Source organism: Biomphalaria glabrata, chromosome 7 (assembly GCF_947242115.1).
Source record: "Biomphalaria glabrata chromosome 7, xgBioGlab47.1, whole genome shotgun sequence".
Lineage (NCBI taxonomy): Eukaryota > Metazoa > Mollusca > Gastropoda > Planorbidae > Biomphalaria > Biomphalaria glabrata.
In genome coordinates, this window is record NC_074717.1 from 2,289,899 (window position 1) to 2,305,047 (window position 15,149).

The following is a 15,149-nucleotide window of genomic DNA, read 5'->3' on the forward strand; positions in this document are numbered from 1 at the left end:
CATAAGCTGGTCTTCAAAGCGTTTCCGTGGGTCACCTCTGTTACGTCGACCACCTTTTAGCTCACCAAAAAAGACTGCCTTTGGCATACGCTCGTCTCCCATACGGGATACGTGCCCTGCCAAGCGTAACTGTCGGACCATAAGAAGTCCCTCTATAATGTCCATACCATACAGAATGAAATAAGACCTTGCTAAATAAACCGAGCTGGTTATCTGGAGTAATAATTAGTTACAATTTTATTTGCAAATACAAGTATGCTACGTTTTTAAAGAGTGGAATGAAGGTAAATGTTATTTCTAGTCATTACATTAAATGTACATTGAAGTCCGATTCTTTTCTTATAATTATATTTCTTATTATAACAGTCTGCCTGTTAATTTGAAGTCAGTTACATCCTGTTACGGATAATTCAATTAAAACATTGAACATTTTCCGTTGTACGCCTTGTCAAGACAAAGACAGTGGTCGTTTTTTTTTTTTTTGACGTTCTCCAATCGTTGAGTATGCTGCCATCGATCGATTTCTAAGATCATATGTGTGCGTGAGTGTGTGTGTGTGTGTGTGTGTGCATGACGTATATGGTATGTTACACCAGGTATAAGCGCTGATGAGCTATTCTGATAGGTGCGTCTAGGGACAAAGAGTGGCCAACAAAAGTTACAGATTACGTAACAGAATGTTAAGTCTCATCTGTTTCTATTGTAATTTCATTGAACTGTATCTAGAGTTGAACACTTTCACCAAGCCATGATGCACTATTGTTTCTATTCCTTATTGAACTATCGAGATGAACGGATTATCGTTGTTTTTTTTTTATCAAACAAAGACGACAGAGCAAGAAGCCAACTGATGGGAATTGCCTAGAATTGAGTCCGATACCCCACTGGGAGTCAAAATGATTAAGTCTAGTAAGTAAGTAAGTAAGTAAGATAGTAATAGTTTCAGGAGGCAGAGGAGAAACACATTGGGTTCGAGCCCCTGGAGTTATGTTAGGGTTGGGAACTATCGTATCTCGTGTCAGTCTTAAAGCGAAACTCGTTGAGTACAAACTAAAAAGTGTTCTAATAGTCCATGCAGCCAGACTAGAGGAAGTTGGGAGTGGTAAAGAATCCAATGGTGCACACATGAATGGTTTGAATGTGTTGTTTCCAAGGGGGATAACACCCAACAAGAACTGAAAGCACTGAAAGACCTCACTTGGGGAGGGGGGGGGGAGTGATGAGAATAAGGGAGAGAACAAACTTAATTATGTCGAGATGTAATCAACTCTCTAGACTTCACTTGTACAGTTTGGGTTTTGTTCTGCTATGTTGTATATTGCACGTTGAAGAGACTGAAATGGTAGCACTATAAAATAGAACATAGACATTCTAAAATATCTTGAAGAGAAATGTTTTTAAACAAGTCACAATGGTGGTTCATTGGTCTGGACAAGTTCAGTTTATAGCCTTCATCAAACTAGTCCAAAAAAAGACAGTTTATCTGCTTCATCAGTGCTTCCTAAAAGACATAATATTATTCTCCTCCATCTTACCTCTTTAACATTTTACGTCTAGTGATGGTATGTTTTCCTTTTGCAACTTCTTGTGTGATTAAAGAGGCCAATCCTTGATACACAGCTGCGGTCACAGGTTGAGCATCTGTAATCACCATTCGCCGTTACACTTTCACCTTTCTAATACTGTTGTGTATGGCATCTGCAATCCGGGACCTTCCTTTATGCTTGCTCTCCACGTGGATCTATCCAGTGCCACTTTGTCCAACTATAAGTGCCGATTTTGAGAGCTTCAAGTCGCGCTTGCATACGTCCGTATACCGTAACAGTGGAGTGCCAGGACATCCACGCTGTTGGCTGGCTTGGTCACGTTCATAGAATGCCATTAGGTCGACTTCCACAAGACATTCTGTATGATGATCTAACAGAAGGCAGGAGAGACGCTGGTCGTCCACATCTAAGGTTCACCTAAACAGTGTTTCCTATTCCACATTTTTCTCTGCTTCATCTAACCAGTGCTATAAGAAGGACACTTTAACTACTCTAGCCCTAAATGTGCTTATCAGAAATATGCATCACACAGAGTCACCTTTCACTCTTTGTCTTTTGGACCGTTGGGGCACCAAACAAGATCCGCCTTTCTCCATTCTTCTCTTTGCCTTGGATAGAATCTCTTTCAATGACATGCCCGTCCATTGTTTCATTTTGTCTTCCCACCACTTTATCTGTCTGCCTCTTCTTCTTTTTCCTGGTACTGCTCCATGAAGGAAAGGTCTTTGCGAGCCCCGAGCGTTGTTGTTGTTTTTTGTTGACAAATAGTTAGCAGATAGGCCCACAATAAAAAATAAATAAAATAACTGATCAACAAGCAAACAAAATATAAAAAACAATTTTTTAAAAAAGGTCATATAAGGGAAAGAAATGCACATTTATAGCTATACTATAAGATTTATTTCCCTTTTTCTATAACAAACAAAATTAATTAATATTCGATAATTACTAAATAATTGGGTTAGATTATTTTTATTGACTCCAGGGACGATACATAATTTGTGCAAAGTTTCCACGTGATTCAAGACTGGCAAGGGAGAGAACTAACGTGTAGTAAATTTGTACCTGACAGACGGAGCGAGTTGATATCAGCTTTGCAAAGACTTGAACAATCTCGACACGAGTCGAGGATATAAAGCCAAGGAGTATAAAAAAAGAAAATGGAGTGTCACTTGTCTTGTCAAAATTAAATTGACTCCAGGTCGAGCCCAGCATTTCACAACATCGTCTGCACGCACGGATCGCGCCTCCTCCTTGACCCCACACCCGCTCAGCGCAGCCTCCTTTTCAAACAAATGCATCCTTGAAAAGAGGTTATTGGTCCACGGCAAAACGCCTTTAAAAAGATTTCGGGAATTTTCCGGAAAATCTCCGGAAATAAAACCATCAATTTTGCTTTCCTTTTAGCGTCGCTCGACCTATGGCTCCGAGAAAATAAGATTTCAGTGTAAATTCTACGCATGGAAAGAAACAGTGTTCCCAAAGAGTAGGCCCTTAACATGATGCTAGAGTCATAACAAAAAACATTCTGATCTCACAGGTGACAACCCAGAGAAGGAGTCCGACATTAAGTACTCTCTATATTTAGAGCACAAGTACTATCGTCAATACGTCGTCTCTTATCTTATAAAATACAGACGTCAAACAAGAAGATGATTACGTCCTACGCGTGTCCCTAGGTCAGTCTAAGTCATGCATGTTAACCAATGACTTAAATTCTGCTAAGTCACTGGTTTTCCTGGCTAGCTCAGACAACCCATTCCATGCTCTAATAGCACTAGGGAAGAAGGAGTATTTGTACAAATTTGTCCTAGCCTATGGGACGAGGAATGTGCCTTTATCTTTGTGTCTTTCTGATTATTTTATTAGATTTTGGTTTTGTATTTGAAGATTATGGTTCAATGGTTTATGTATAATTGCTACTTTACTTTTGAGTCTCCTATCCTGAATGCTTTCTAAATTTAGTGATTTTACTAAAGGTGTTACTCTAGTCGAATGTGAATATTCGTTTGTTATGAATCTCACTTTCCCTTTCAAACGTTGCGATCTATAGGGCGGTAGATGAAAAAGTCAGCTGGTTTCCTAAGGTGTTATGTAGCCAGCACAACGACCAACCGACTGTACTGTAGGTAACGTCAAGATGAACGTCCTACTCTATTGTAGGTAACGTCAAGATAAACGTCCTACTCTACTGTAGGAAACGTCAAGATAAACGTCCTACTCTACTGTAGAAAACGTCAAGATGAACGTCCTACTCTACTGTAGGAAACGTCAAGATGAACGTCCTACTCTACTATCAATAACGTCAAGATGAACGTCCTACTCTACTGTAGATAACGTCAAGATGAACGTCCTACTCTACTGTAGGTAACGTCAAGATGAACGTCCTAGATTGCGAGTTACAGAAGAATAATGCCCCGAATCTTTAAAAACAACAACAACAACAACAAAACAATACAACAAAAAAGACCCTAGTTAATAACACAATCCCTTTAAATCTACGTCTGTGCCCATATCAGATTCTACAAACTAGTGTGTTGTTAAGTAGCGGAGTGTGACTGGGTTCTGCCCCTTCTGTTTGCTGTATAAACAATGCATTGTCTTCTCCTGATGAATGTTTTATGAGCAGGCCGTGCACGAGAGCTAAGACGGCACGCGCAAGGAGACCTGGTTTGTTGTTTTCAAGTTGTAAAATGGCTGAACTCAAATGATGAACTCAATTCGTGGATAGTATGGTTTAGTAGAGGTAGTAGCTAAAGAATCTCTGAAAACAAAAATATGGAATGTGTTTTTCTGAGCCAGATGTTTATTAGCCATTGTTGAGTGTGTCTATTTAAACAGTCAGTCAAGAAAAATGTTTTTTTAAGTTTCAGTAAAGCATGATCATTGGAAAATTAATTCTAATAAGAATCTTTCTTATCGAGGCGCGAACTGTGTTCAAGTGTGATCTTTTCAAACGTAAAAGAGCAGAGTGAGTTATTGGAAGTCGCTGACCGCATAAAAAACGAAAGACTGTGAACGCGACATTAAAAGTGACGTAATTTACACTAAAATTTAGAGTTGGGTCTAGATCAGCTGTTCTCAACCTGTGAGTCTCAACCACTTTGGTCGAATCACGATTTGTCTGGGGTCACCGAACACCATAGAAACATGCATATCACGTATTTAAATTATGATTACGATTTTCTAACATTATCAATAGCACAGTTACTTAGGCTTTATGAAGGTTCGGGGGTCGCTGCATTGTGGGGAATTGTCAAAAGGAGTCGCACAACTATAAAGGTTGAGACCCGCTGGTCTAGATAATAAAGAACATAGTCTACAGTTAGTTTAAACATTCATAGCGCGAACATCGTGAGACAAGAGATTCGGACAAATCAAGAGATTTGGACCAAGAGATTTGGAAAGATCAAGACATTTGGAAAGATCAAAAGATTTGGACCAAGAGATGTGGACAGATCAAGAGATTTGTATATAGCAAGAGATTTGGACCGATCAAGAGATTTGGACAGATCAAGAGATTTGGACAGATCAAGAGATTTGGACAGATCAAGAGATTTGAACATAGAGATTTGAAACAATCAAGAGATTTGGATCAAGAAATTTGGAACGGACAAGAGATTTGGATCAAGAAATTTGGAAATACAAGAGATTTGGATCAAGAAATTTGGACCGTCAAGAGATTTGGATCAAGAAATTTGGACCGGACAAGAGATTTGGATCAAGAAATTTGGAAATACAAGAGATTTGGATCAAGAAAGCTATTCAAGTACTTATTTAAGTGAAAGGTTTAATAGTCTATTGTTACTCAAACATTTTTTACAAACGACCTAATTCTCTTTACAAGGCCTATCTCCCTTTATCGTAGTATATTTTCCATGTAAGACAACTTGATTAATTACAAGTAATTGACAAACTAATGGGTTGATTGGTAATTGATTCATTTGTTGTCATCGACAATGAACAATTGTGCGAAGTTGTAACTCAATCAGTGAATGGGAAATCGGGGAAATGACGTGTACAAGATTCTACCCAGGACAGGCAGACAGACATAGTGACTTAATATTAGTTTTGTAAACAAGCGAAATACAAAAAAAAAAATATAAAGCTTATATTGAGTGTAATTGTATTAATTAGTTTGGATCAGTCATGTTATTAAATTGGTAATAGATCTAGTCGATCTAGACTAACAATAATAAATCTGTGCGATTAGAAATATATATATATATATTTTTTTTATTTTTTTTAGCTTCCTCAACACGCTATGATCCTATCACTTGTCTGGACCAGTTAAAAATAGGTGGGGGGAAATGAATTGGGTATCTGGGTGATCGCTTTTTGAATGTATTTATATATATAAAAAAGGTAAACGACATGAATTCCAACTCGTGGGCAAAAGCCTTCTCAGGCTTCTCAAGTCAACACGGTAACCACTCTGCTAGTGAAGAGCTTATGAGCATGGAAGATTGTAGAGTTATCTATTGTTTCTATAGTCTCGTCAGACGACGACCTATAAAGGGGACTAATTCAGCTTATAACCCCACTTCAGTCAAGTTCAATTTCTTTCCCTTGTTGAGATGCCAAACAAAATAATTAATTATTAATAGCTAATTAACTAATTGGGTTACCTCTTTTTTTTTTGGATTGATTCTTATGTCAGATAAAAAAATAATTGTGCAAAATTTCAGCTTGATCCGAGATTGGGTGTGTGTGTACAAATTGTTTACCGGACAGACAAACAGACAGAGTTGATATCACCTTTTTTTAAAAAAAATAGAAAAGCTTCGTCTATCTGAGCGCAAAGGCTTGGACCCCAAAATATTCGAGCGTTATGAAAGCTGTAGACTCATTTAAGAGGTAAGTTATCTATCCCTAGTTCGTTGTTTGCATTCTATTAATAACCACGCTACTGTGCCGCGCGTACCCAGGGAGGAGCTCAGCAAGTCACCAAAAGTAGAACTACGTAACGAGGAGGGAAAAAAAAAGGCCCTTTAGTCCTAATACAGTAAGGGAAGGAGGCAGATGGTGGGAGCAATTAGCTGTTGGACCAAGGTTCTCGCTTAACGTTGACCTTTGGAAGGAATGACACAAAAATAAAAAGGTGTTTGTTTTTGTGATGGTCATGTGAGACAATCTCTAAGCAGTTGGTGAACCAAAGTAGGTCTTCCGTCTGGTCTCGAGGGGTCCGTTAATTCAATCATGCAAGCGAATAGCTACAAAAAAGAACACCAGATCTCTATCTCTTTCTCTCTCAGTTATGTCATTAACGGGAAGGTGACTCTATTGGGAAAATACATCAGAGAGGTAACAAAAAAAGGATATTTAAAAAAAAAATGTTTTTTTCTCTGATCTGCTGTACAAATTTTTCAAGGACAGTCTGTGATCTAGCGATATGCCAAGGTAGGTTGAGTTTTTCTTGGGATTTTGTGGGGCGGTCATTTAGTGTATCTTTAGCTTAGCTTTACATTTTGTGCATGAATGTTTTAAAATCGTTTTTTTTCTTTCATTGCTGGTCGGAGCGTGTAGCTACGGTTACAACGTCCACCTTTTTGTTGGCTTTAGGGGGCATTTCTAGTCCACAAAGGTCATCTCCATAAAGTGCTTGCTGTACGGAGATGCTGTATCGAAGGTCATGAATAAATAGTCGAGGGTACAGCCCAGGGATGACTCTTGCGGGAGATGTAACATAGCCGTCTGTCTAATTGATTGAAGTGGCTCCTTCAAAGAAATAGTTGCGACTGTGATGCCTAGTTGTTTCTTATAGCAAATTTTTAGCTGAATTCAGTTGACGATTTTATCAAGAATGTATTTTTTTTAATGGCCCAATTTTTCAGACTCTTATGGTCTGCTTGTAAATCTCCGTCATATTGCACGTGAGGCTGAGAGGCGTGGTATTTGATGAGGTCAATCATTCACTTTCTCACTGTCACGTAATAATAAGTATCTAGTTTTTTTTAATTGCATAAAAATTAAACATCATGTTTACGTTTCGAGAAACAACAGTAATTTTCAAATCGAACTAAAAATTGCCAGGAGAGTTACACATAAGAATGGAACTTTTTCATCAGAGATTCTGGTTCTAACCTATCTTTCTAAGAAGCTAATTTTAGAGTGAAGACTACGCAGAGTCAGTCAATAAGTTTTCAAGCGTCACGTTAAGTCTGCTTTCGTGAATTTAAAAAAATTAAAATCCAAGTTATTTTGTGTGCAGGTCCTGAACAAGGAAATCCTATGCAGAACTGGGACTCAACCACTTAGAGAGGTTGTGACCGAGCGTCGGACGAGGTTTGCGGGGTGTTGGTAGAGTGTGTTCAATCTTTTCATGATTCCTTTTTGATGGATTAAATTATTTTATTTCGTAAAGAGGTAAAATGTAATTTCTTTACGTAAACAAGAACCCCTGCACCAGAAATACATCAGACAATCTGTATTCAGATTTAACTTCGGTAAATAACAACGTTGGATTCACATGCAAAAATGCTTTTGTTTCAAATGTGTTCTGCTTGACGTACGAAATAGTATCTGATTATTCGAGCATCTAGAATATATATATAGATACAGAAAGATATCGTTCACGCCCTTTTCATTAAAACAATGGCTTAGATAAGAGCTTAGCTCAGTGAGTCAAAGGCATCTAGGGAGAGGTGTATTAAGCCAGTTCCTTAAAACGTAAACAATGACCCTGAGCACTCATTCACAATATCATTATATCAGTTAACAAGATAATCCAAATTCCAAAACATCAGCTATCGATGATGAAAACTGACTAGTCTCTCAAATTTATAAGATTTGTTGATTTGTATTACTATACAGTCCCCTTGTATGTATACATTTATGCAAACATTCGTGTATACATTTAAAGTTAACATGCCTATGAATAATGGTCCTCTGTGTGACTGTTCTCCTTATGTTAGAGGCCGTGTGTTACATTGTAGTAGAAACGTCTAGACAAATAATGCTAAAACAAAGACAGCAGTGCGTCACAAAGGCTGGGGTCAATGTTATCACATAGTGGACGTGTAAGTGACATCAGTATCACATTGACTGGTTGGTTCTGGTCGTTTACTGTCGTTCAGGTCATCTAGGTCATGTAAGGCCGACTATTGTTGAGTTGACCAATGTTATGTTGGGCTGGCCAAAGTTAATTTTACGAGTGCATAGTCTACCATGTTGAGTTGACCAATGTTATGTTGGGTTTACCAATGTTGAAATATGTTGAGTTTCCAATTCTGAATAGTTACTTTTTTATTTAGTTTTGTAATTATTTTTTGTTTGTTTGTCTCAGTGTTGAGGAATGGTGTTGGCACTTCTCCTTACTTTCATGTAACGTTTGTAAAAATAAAAAGATTCATGAAATTGTGGAGAGTTCATTTTTTTTAAGTTTTGAAAATTTGATGGGAATTATGAGTTAAGTTGTTGTTTTTTTCTGTGTTCAGTTCCTGGGGTGTGTCTTAGCAAGTGTCTCTTGCACCTGTCTTCTTGCTGCGTGGAGAAGTATTTATTGAAAATGTCAGCTTTAAAAAAATGGACTTAGGTCCCAGTGTTTTTCCTTTGGCTGGCAAGTATTTGTTTTCACATTGCAAAGTAATGTAGCAGGCTTGGGGACTTTGCAAGAATCTACTTGATACACTTTTTGTTTCATTTATAGTTTTGTCTCTATCGCGTCCTTTCAGTTTGCAGCAAATGATTTGAATAAAAAGTTTGTTTAAAAAGAATCTTTTTATTTTCTCGACTTCTAGTTCATCTTTGTGCCAGGCATGTTATGTCGATATTGCCAAAAAAGCTTGTACTGACTGACATGCCAGATAGGAATGTGCTAAACCGTCTTCGAAAATAGTTGAAACTCAACATTCCAATGTTCTGTGTACATTGACTAGGCTCGACAGTTTCTGTTCCCCTGTGCATCGGATGACCTAGTCCCGATTCGTTTATTTCCACCAAAAGTTTCGTTTGCTCTGATCTTCCTTGGTTTGGAATGAATGCTACGTAGCCACGTCATCAAGGACGTCTTTATCTTTCATATGCCGATAATATTTCATAGATAAAAGAATTTCTGTGCCTATGCACCGTAACGATGATAGACCAGTATGTTTTGCTCCTGTAATGTTTGTTGACACAATAAATGTATAAAGTTAATTCAAACTACACAAGACAGGTGTGAATCAATTTAAATAAACATTTATTTTTAAGCAGTTTAGAGGCTATCGATAGACTGGAAGCTCTGTTACGGTGAATGGTCTACATCAAGGCATTTTTCGTGAGACTGGGCTGTATGGCAGATAAACTGGTGACCTACTCATAAGCACTTTGGGTGTTGAAGACTTATTTCATGTTGAGCACGGTCGTATTTAGTACAATGCGAATAAAAGTCCATTCAGTCACGGTCGGACGACGCTGTAAAAACGCCATGAATTTTGTGTCGAGCAAATCAAGTTTCCATAACCGTCCATTCTAATATGTGTGTGTATGTCTGTGTGTCTTGGGTAGTGTTACTGTTACAGTAAAATGTTGTAGTGGACAATTGTAATCTAAACAAATGTCCATTTGCTTGGACCAATAAAGTTATCTTATTTGTTAACGACAAGGGACGCCATGCGATGTGGTAACGTCCGCACGAGACGATACAGTCGAAACGAGACACCATTAATCATGTATCATTTATCATCAGATTCGAACCCTAGTGTTCATCTGACATAACCGTATGACCACCATGCATTGTTCTGCACCGACCCCCCCCTTCCCCCCCCCCCCCCCCATAATTCGACTTGTGAAAAGGAATGGCGAAAACGAGTCCGCGTCCACCACCTCCCCTACCCCCCCCTCCCCCCAACTTTACCGCCGTGACTCCGTGGTTGCTATCATTCACGGTGCGCGCGAACGCTTTAACGTTGGTGTCCACGCGCGTGGTAACAGCGCTCACGTCGGCGCTGAGGGTGTGGGTGAGACACTGGGCTGTTAGCAGTTAAGGAGTGAAGTAGGAACAGTGGCGGATTTACTTCGAACTCAAAACTTTCTTTCATTGACACCACAAAGTTAACGTTCGATATTGGATAGTAATGACGTGTTGGGGACTGCTTTGAACAGTATGTACACCAGAACTTTGAATCACTTTCATTTCTAGTTAGACTTCTTAGTGTTCGTCTTGTCCAGATGTATCCAATCTAATGATTATTTATTTGTTTATTTTGCTAGCAGTTGGCTATTTCTAAAGAATATTATTTAATCTTTTATAATGCGTCATACGGAAATAGCATGAGACATAATAAGATAAGAGACATATGGAAGAGACACAATTGTATGACTCCTACACTACTTTTGAAATGATAAGAAAAGATAACAATATATATATATTACAAGCGGTTTATAACTGTAGTGACGTACTTTTGCAGTTGTTGAACTGGTTCTCACACAGTGAGTGATGTCTGTTGTAATGACGTCTGAATAACCTTTCGTTTGTTTTAATAAATGCATCAACTGCAACATGTTCCAATCAAATGGCATAGTGTTTCTCAAACTATTACCGGTGCCCTTTCCCACAATGGAAAAATAATAATTTCGCGTCCCCCTGAGGAGCGGGGGAGCGTTGTGGACTCTTACAGGAGGGTCCGGGAGGGTTTAAAGAATGTATTGAAAAATAAAGATAAGATAATTTTTATTGATCCAATCAAATGGAAATTCAGTTGACTACAATTGACAAGCTCAGCGTAACTACTGTACAATAACAATATAGATGCTAATACGAACAACATTCACACACGAAATACATATACAGTCACACCCAGCGCTTTATGAATTTGACTTCTATGTACTTCTCGATGACGACAGCTGATCTTGTAACACTCTGACCGAAAATGGGATAAAGGAGTTTTTAAATCTTTCTGTTTTAATCCTAATGGAAAGGAGACGACCACTTCGTTCAAATCTTATGTAACAGTGGTTTCATGGGTGCATGTTGTCTTTAAGAATCGTGTTTTAGAAAGGCATCTTTCATAAAAAAAGCTCTTCAAGAGATGGTAGCTGTGTTGGAGTGATATACGTAAATAGAGGTTTTTTTTTTCTAAAAATCATGTTTTAGAAATAAAAATTTAGGCTACTGGATATACATGTAGCAGGTTTTCCATCTACCACGGGTCTGGGCTGTACTCTCCCACTGCAGGGTCTGGGCTGTACTCTCCCACTGCAGGGTCTGGGCTGTACTCTCCCACTGCAGGGTCTGGGCTGGACTCTCCCACTGCAGGGTCTGGGCTGTACTCTCCCACTGCAGAGTCTGGGCTGTACTCTCCCACTGCATGGTCTGGGCTTAACTCTCCCACAGCAGGGTCTGGGCTGTACGCTCCCACAGCAGGGTCTGGGCTGTACGCTCACACTGCAGGGTCTGGGCTGTACGCTCCCACTGCAGGGTCTGGGCTGTACGCTTCCACATAGGGAGCCACGCGTTTTTCTTGTGTTTTGAGCTGTCTTTCTCTCATTATAAGCAGTGCGCATATAAAAAAAATGTTAAAGTAAAAAAAAAAAAAAAAAAGTTAAAAAAGGGGGGGGGGGGGGGCTATATTGAAATATTTTCTTGCAATCAGAGCGCACTATTCATCCTGGTAAAAAAAACAAAAACGTCGAGGTTTAATTAAGTCTAACAAGTAAGGAGCTAGTGCAGGCCAGTATTATTAGTTTCATTGAAGGTAATATAGCGCAAGTACGTCTGTAATAGGCGTAGTTGGCACAAGATCATTTTTGTGTTAGGACGACTTGTGTTAAGCATGACGTCTTGTGCTAAGTATGATGCTTTGTCACGGATGTATACTATTATTGGACAATAGTCTTCGACGTTTTTTCGAGCACCTTTCGTGAAAACAGTTCCATCCATTTGAAAATGTTTTTATTAGATGGCACAACGTCTCTGGCTCCCAACTAGTGAAAGGATATTTTATTTTAATGCCATTTGATTTGGTTCCTATTCCAACATGGATTGCAAATTACAATAAATATACATTGACTTGCTTCGCCCCCTCCGCCCTGATTCTTGTGTCCCATGACGTGGCGCCCCACAGTTTAGAAACGAGGCAATAGCGTCATCGTCATACCCTAGACTTGCGTCATGAGAGATGATGTAATGATGAGAGATGATGAATTGATGAGACATGATGTAATGATGAGACATGATGTAATAATGAGGCATGATGTAATGATGAGAGATGATGTAATGATGAGAGATGATGTAATGATGAGAGATGATGTAATGATGAGAGATGATGTAATGATGAGACATGATGTAATGATGAGAAATGATGCAATGATGAGACATGATGTAATGATGAGAGATGATGTAATGATGAGACATGATGCAATGATGAGACATGATGTAATGATGAGGCATGATGTAATAATGAGGCATGATGTAATGATGAGACATGATGTAATGATGAGACATAATGTAATGATGAGACATGATGTAATGATGAGACATGATGTAATGATGAGGCATGATGTAATGATGAGACATGATGTAATGATGAGACATGATGTAACGATGAGAGATGATGTAACGATGAGGCATGATGTAATGATGAGACATGATGTAATGATGAGACATGATGCAATGATGAGACATGGTGTAATGATGAGGCATGATGTAATAATGGGGCATGATGTAATGATGAGACATGATGTAATGATGAGACATGATATAATGATGTGACATGATGTAATGATGAGAGATGATGTAATGACGAGACATGATGTAATGATGAGAGATGATGTAATGATGAGAGATGATGTAATGATGAGGCATGATGCAATGATGAGACATGATGCAATGATGAGACATGATGCAATGATGAGACATGATGTAATGATGAGACATGATGTAATGATGAGACATGATGTAACGATGAGACATGATGCAATGATGAGACATGATGTAATGATGAGACATGATGTAATGATGAGAGATGATGTAATGATGAGACATGATGTAATGATGAGGCATGATGCAATGATGAGACATGATGTAATGATGAGACATGATGTAATGATGAGACATGACGTAATGATGAGGCATGATGTAATGATGAGACATGATGTAAAGGTGAGACATGATGCAATGATGAGACATGATGCAATGATGAGACATGATGCAATGATGAGACATGATGTAATGATGAGACATGATGCAATGATGATAGATGATGTAATGATGAGACATGACGTAATGATGAGACATGATGTAATGATGAGAGATGATGTAATGATGAGACATGATGTAATGATGAGACATAATGTAATGATGAGACATGATGTAATGATGAGAGATGATGTAATGATGAGAGATGATGTAATGATGAGACATGATGTAATGATGAGAGATGATGTAACGATGAGAGATGGTGTAATAATGAGAGATGATGTAACGATGAGCGATGATGTAATGATGAGACATGATGTAACGATGAGAGATAATGTAATGATAAGACATGATGTAATGATGAGACAAGATGTAATGATGAAGCATGATGCAATGATGAGACATGATGTAAAGATGAGACATAATGTAATGGTACCAGCAACCAAACCGTTCCATTCCAACAACCCATCAGCTTTCGAGTAGACAAAAAAAATAAGGCCAATCGTTAAAGAAGGCCTGAACACTAACCTGCAACGTCACCACCTGTGGGCAGCTTAGACCTATACCTCGATCTCATGTCACAGGTCTGTTGCTTTCATGGCGAATACAAAGAAATGACAAAATAAATAGTGCAGACAACGAGTTCAATGAAGTGTGACAAATCTAAGGGAGGCGACTCAACGAGGGATCAAAGTGAAGAAGAATAATGTTAATTACAGATGATGAAAGATGTCAGTCATATGATAAAAGATGTCAGTCAAATGATAAAAGATGTCAGTCAGATGATAAAAGATGTCAGTCAGATGATAAAAGATGTCAGTCAGATGATAAAAGATATGATAAAAGATGTCAGTCAGATGATAAAAGATGTCAGTCAGATTAATCTATTATTTTTTTGAGCCCTTGCGTACGGGGTTCACTTTCGGCGCCTCTGTCTTCACTTTCCTATAAAATTCCCATATTTTCAAGACCCGTTGCCTTCACAAACCCTAAGGAAGGTATTTCAGTGGCTGGAATGACCCTTCCACAGTGTCTAAAGATAAGTATTTGACCACACTACCCACACAGAGAACGTACGCTGCTTCTAACCTTTCTGGACCATTACTCTGGCGATGCTCCTTTCGTAACTCTAGTCGGATCACCCAAAGTTTTATCCCAATACTTTCTATTCTTCTTTCCACTAAGTCTAGTCTCTTCTCTCCCTTGTCCTTATTTCGTACACAGTTGATGCTCAAATAGTGCTCTGTTTCGCACCTCAGCGCACAGATCAAGTTCAATAATACTATACAAAAGGAAAAGTTTTCTGTACATCCTGTAGATTTTAAATCGCTTTGACTACATAGAGAAGGTGAAGACTTAAACTGACACATCATTTAGCATGTAATGTTTATTTGGATCAGAGCATTTTAGACAGTCACCTCTTTTATAACACTAATAATAGACATAAGTTGACTACACACAAATGCTTGTTGATTATTCAACGA

The 15,149-nt window shown here is 38.5% G+C and overlaps 2 protein-coding genes across 2 annotated transcripts in view; one reads left to right on the plus strand and one right to left on the minus strand.

Moving 5' to 3' along the window:
- LOC106063047 (ATP-dependent DNA helicase Q4-like) overlaps positions 1-15,149 on the minus strand; it is a 402,519-nt gene that overhangs the window by 162,979 nt on the left and 224,391 nt on the right. The window lies entirely within an intron of this gene.
- The window catches only part of LOC106055090 (G-protein coupled receptor 84-like), an 89,403-nt gene continuing 84,726 nt past the window's right edge, over positions 10,473-15,149 (plus strand). The window contains exon 1 of the mRNA XM_056034886.1: positions 10,473-10,630. The gene's annotated coding sequence lies outside the window, so the exon portion shown is untranslated. The remainder of the gene's footprint in view (positions 10,631-15,149) is intronic.